We start from the raw sequence: 6,000 nt of genomic DNA, 5'->3' as shown, positions 1-6,000 counted from the left end.
GGATAGCGGCAAGTGTTGCTTCATGAAGTGTGAATTAGGGAGGTTCACATTAAAATGCAAATCAAGCCAGATTTCTACCCCACACCCCACTGCAGAATTTCTACCCCATCCCCACCCCCTTGAAAAGGCTGAGTCAGATGGCCAGATTATGGCATTGCTGAGTGTGGGAGCAAATAGTTTTCTCAGACAAGACACTTGATGTCAGGACCAATGACTTTGGATCCTGCCACATCAAAATCTCTGTATTCCATGGGTTCTAATCCTAGGGCACCTCTAAGCACCAAGGAGAGCCAAACCACCACCACCTTCAGGATTTTAAATGAAGGCTAAAGATATCGCATCTTAATTGATTGAGGGATCAAGCTGCTAAGATTAAACTATGAAACATAAGAGGTTGCAGAATGCTGTCATTTGCTTGACTGTGCTAAGGATACTAATTTATGCAAGCTGCGCTGGATAAATCTCAGTGAACTTGCTTCTGAATAAAGCCACATAAATATCAGGCTGCAAATCCATTACGGCTATTATTTTTACAGGCTTCTACACAGGTTTGGGGCCAGGAGAGGGTCTAAACCTATATTTCTTATGACAGATGCTATTTTGCGCTTCTGAAATTTAGTTCCTCATTCCTTTAGGGCTAACTCTTTTACTTCCGTCATAACTCACTGCAAGAGAAGAGGTCAGCAGTTTCCTCTTCGAGTTAGAAACCAAGCAACTCCACAGCCGGAGAAGATCGCTGCAAAATCGGCATGCCTCAACACTAGGAGCTATAAGACTCCACAATTTTATGCCTATCCACAGAAAGTGAGTATCACATTTATGCAGTTTTGTAGCCAGCTTGTAAAGATGGCTGTCCTCTTAAATAAGTAAAAAAAGCAAAAAGTCAGCAGTATAAGACTCTAAGGCTGCAATCCCATTTTATACACACCTATGTGACTGAAAACCAATGGACTTACTCCTGAGCAGGCATGCATAGAATTGTATTGTCTTTTATTTATTAGTTACAGTTCTTAACCCCCCCCCTTAATATGGTTTATTTGATATTAAACCACTCTTGTTGTAAGTTGGATAGTGAGCTTGGAGGTGAGATAAATGTCTATAAAAGAGATTAACAGCACAATCCTGCACATGTCCGCTTGAACAATAAGCTTCCCGTAGTTTAATGGGACTTATTCCCAGGTAGGATTGCCATCACTTCTCCCAGTGCGTGGTGTTGAGAGCCCAATGGCAATGCCCTTATTTTCTCCAATGCCATGCATATTCTATGCTGGGGATCTTTTCTCTCTCTGAATTCACTGAGCGCCAGTTTAGCACTTTGTATCTTCTAGGCATACAACTGGAGGGATAGCTCAGTCAATAGAGCATACGACTCTTAATCTCAGGGTTGTGGGTTTGAGCCCCACGTTGGGCAAAAGAGTCCTGCATTGCAAAGGGCTAGACTAGATGACTCTTGTGGTACATTCCAGCCCTACCATTCTATGATTCTAGGGCTGTGCCACTTTGTGGGCAGGGTGGACAATGAAATTATTGGGATGATTCAGGGGTCTTTCCCCTCTCCTGAGTCAAAGTGTGATGCCCATAACCACCTCCTCCAAGTCAAATCGTAATCCTAACAAAATCTCACCTTGTTGTTTTTCTGTACTTTTCTGTACCTTATAGCTCTGTCTGCCTATTCTTTCCATACAGTCGTACGTTAGTTTTTGAATACCTTGGTACTTGTACATTTTGGCTCCCAAACGCTGAAAACCCAGAAGTGTTCCGGTTTTTGAATGTTTTCCAGAAGCCGAACATCTGACGCGGCTTCCACTTGAGTGCAGGAAGCTCCTGCAGCCAATCAAAAGCCGAGCCTTGGTTTTCAAACAGTTTCGGGAGTTGAACGGACTCCTAGAACAGATTAAGTTTGAGAACCAAGGTTCCACTGTATTTCCATGGGACAAGGGGCTATGCAGGAACCGAGGCTGTCCACAGTGTTGCCTTTGGAGCACTGAAGAGCAGAGCACTGTTTATTGCTTAAAGCACAGCCCTCCAAAAATAAATTAAATTAAAAAGTTAAAAGCTTCATTTAAGATGGCTGTTGCTTTTATTTTTTTAAAAAAATCCTGCTTTGCTCTGTACTAACAACAGAACTCCATGGGCAGTGAAACAGAACTTGTAACCTTACATTCCAAGCACCTTTATACAATGTCAACAGCCATGACTGTCTCCCGTTCTTAACCTGAAACTGTTCTTAACCTGAAGCACCACTTTAGCTAATGGGGCCTCCTGCTGCTGCCATGCCGCCGGAGCACAATTTCTGTTCTCATCCTGAAGCAAAGTTCTTAACCTGAGGTAATATTTCTTAGTTAGCAGAATCTGTAACCTGAAGTGTATGTAACCTGAAGCGTATGTAACCCGAGGTACCACTGTACTGAGAACTGTAGCTTATTTGGGACAATACGGTTTTCAGCACTGTGATGGGTCTCCTAACAACACTCAGCACTCTTTAAAAAACCTACAGTTCCCAGGATTCTTTGAGGCAAGCAATGTCTGTTGGAAGTGGTATCATGGTGCTTTAAATAGGTGGCATATTGTGGCCCTTCCTCCATGTTGCACCCCTAGAATTCTCACTGTTCATGGGAATTAGGACATTTAAGGAAGTGCTTCCCTTCTTCCTGAAGCGGCTGTGCTTGTGATCTTTCTCCCCTCCCTCTCTCTAATGGACTACATTACATTTTTACAGTTTCCTCTAGTTCCACTTTGGCTAGAGATCAATATTTTGACTATATTCATATTTTTGATATATAGCATTTCTCTGGCGCAGAGCACAAGAGCTAATATATTATATTATTGTCCTCTAAAGAAAAATGGGAATCTGATCAGGAGATTACCCACTAAATGGCTGTGAGGATTTATTCAAATTCCCCTAAAGATCTTAGTGAATAATTTGTTGCAGAGGATTTATTAGCATCCTCACAGGGCCATTTTCCAGATATACCCGGGATGTAGAGCACAGAGAGAGTTTCTCTGCTTTATGAGAAAAGGCTGCCCTTGCTGTTACTTCCCTGCTATATGATACCTGTCTCTGTTAACCCTTCTAAAGCAAGATCAATATGCCATATACTTTTGTATGGGTGATACTACTGTATTAGAGTCATCTCTTTTTTTAAAGAAAAAAATACAGAGTTGTTATTGGCAATGTATTTCAAAATCCCAAATTTTTGCCTTTGATTCTTGTTGAAGGATACCGTTCTGATTTGGGCCACATCCACACCGTAACACACTATGATGCCACTTTAAAGAGTCATTATTTCCCACAAAGAATCCTGGGAACTGTAGTTTGTTGAACTGATAAGAACTGATAAGAACAGATACTATACTTGATCTTAGCCATAAGGCCAAGAAACAAACTGTAGTTTGTTAAGGCTAGTTGCCATATTTCAAAAAATAAAAACCAGGACACCCTAAAAGTTGTCGAGCTTTTCTTTACAAAAACAAAAAACAAAATGGGATTTATTGATTGACTTGTCTAAGATCCAGGAGGACAAAGTGCCACCTTTCGGAAATTCCTTCCGGACATTAATTCCGCCTTTGAAACCCCCGACGTATGGCAGCCCTACTTGAGAAGGCTGCTGAGAGTTGTTATGAGACCCCGATTCTCTTCAAGAAGCTGCAATTCCTGGAGTCATTTAGCAACCAATCCCTCTTTTCAGAAAACTCTGGGAACTGTGGTTCTCTGAGGAGAATAAAGGTAAAAAAAGGTAAAGTACCCCTGGATAGTTAAGTCTAGTCAAAGGTGACTATGGGGTATGATGCTCATCTTGCTTTCAGGCTATGGGAGCCGGCGTTTGTCCACAGACAGCTTTCCAGGTCATGTGGCCAGCATGGCTAAACCACTTCTGGCACAACAGAACACTGTGATGGAAACCAGAGCGCACAAAACCAAAAAGTGCAGCTGGACTTAACTGCCAGGGGTCCTTTACCTTTTTTAACAACTCACAGCGGCCTTCCCAAACTACAGCTCCCAGGATTCTTTGCGAGAAGTCACAATGTTTGAAAGTGGAATCATAGTGCTTTACATGTATAGTGTCAATGTGGAATTGAAAACTTTTTCAAGATTATGGGAGAAAATGGGATTTATTCTCTGCGCTAAAGGAATGCTAGGCCACTTTCTTCTTTCTTATTATAAAACCACCACAATTAGCACATAACCATGCCGGGGGGTGGGGGTGGGGGAGCTGAACAGTGTGAAGAGAAGGAAATTAATCCCTCATAATATTAGAATGTGTACAAATCTGTGGTGCAGCTGTGCTTAGAATGCGAAGTACAATTCTGGTCACCACACCTCAGAAAGGGATATTGTAGATCTGGGAAAGGTGTAGTAAAGGCATCAGAAATGATGAAAGGGCTGGAGTCCTGGCATTTTAGAGGTGTGTACAATTATGCACATTGAGGAGGAAGCAGATAGAGAGAATGGAACTGAATGGTGGGAGATTTGGGACAGACAAGAGGAAGCACTTGATCGCTGCATTTGTTAAACTGTGAAATTCACTGCCCCAAGGTGTCATGATGACCACCAACTTAAAAGGGGATAAGAAGACAAATTAATGGAGGATAAGGCTGCCAATGGCGATTTGTCATGGTGGCTGTGTATTGCCTCCACTATCAGAGACAGTACAGCTCTGGAAACCATTTGTGTGAGGACTTGAGAGGGCCATTGTGTTCACGTGCTGCTTGTGGGTTTTCCAGAGGCTTCTGGTTGGTCACTGGAGGAAGCAGGATGCTGAGTCAAAGATGGGCCTTTGACTCTCTGTGTTCTTCATATGCTAATAGTCAGCTTAGGTGTGAAGAAAGTACCTCACACACCTGGAAATTAAGGAGCTCACTGGCACAGGATGTGGTAAGAACTACTGGCTTAGATGGCAACAAACCAGACAAAATTGGGGAAGATGGCCCCATCAAAGGCTATTGGACATTATACTAGATCGAGCAAGTGTAGGAACAGTGTATCTCTGAATATCAGGAGCTGAAGTTATACAACAGAGGGTAGCTATCATCTTCATGCCCTCCTTGTTAGCTTCTCAGAAGCATCCACACAAGCCACTGTTGGCGATTGAATGGCGGTTTAAGTTGACCTTTATCTGATTCAGTAAGGCAGTTGTTAGGTCCTTGAAATGCCAGCAGTAAAAGTTGAAATCGTGAAGTTGTGGCCAGCAAATCAGGCAAGCAGCTACTTATGCCTGCCATAAATACGGAGGATGTGATGGTGGTCAATGGAGAAATAGGAAAATGATGCTTGCTTGTGATCTTTGCAAAATGGTCCAAATGCAACACAACTGGGATTGCAATTCTCAGCAGTGACCACCTGGGTCCTCCTTCCTCTTTTCTGCGATCTCGTCTTATTGATTTTTGGACTAGTCCGGAAGCTGGCTAAAAAACTGCAGTTGGCTAAGAAGAAATGCAGCCTCCATTGACAACTAGCTGACAACTTCAAAATTCTGTAATCTTTTGAAGATTTAGTAAAAGAGGCCAAATAACAGTATGTGGATGAGGAGAGGCGCGCTAGACTGGCAGCGATGTTCTTAGTCAATTAAATGACAACAGGGGATCCACCCTGGAACTTTAAAGGTAATCTAATCCTATTTCCAAAATCTGTCAGCTCATGATTCCAAATAGGCAATGAGAAGGAAAACTGGTTATAGGATTTAAAACTGATATGTTATTTTCCCTCTCTGCAGTTGCAATATTACTGGGCTTAGAAAGGAGATAATTCCCCCACCCCACCCACTCCAAATAACTTCCATCTTAATAGTTGCATTCTGCTGCTGAGGATGCCTTTGGAAGCTATAATTTCCAAAATGTATTCATTTCTGATATCTTCATTTCTAAAAGTTTATCCACATTAACCTTCAAAGTAGCCTTAGGCTCAACTGGTGCACAGTTATCTAAATTAAGAAAAAATGCAATTATTCCATCGTGGGTCTTAAGTCTAAAGACCTATATTTCTTGGATTCCTCCGCTATT

Source organism: Podarcis tiliguerta (genome assembly GCF_965153285.1).
Source record: "Podarcis tiliguerta genome assembly, chromosome: 12".
NCBI lineage: Eukaryota > Metazoa > Chordata > Lepidosauria > Squamata > Lacertidae > Podarcis > Podarcis tiliguerta.
This window is presented reverse-complemented; position numbering follows the sequence as displayed.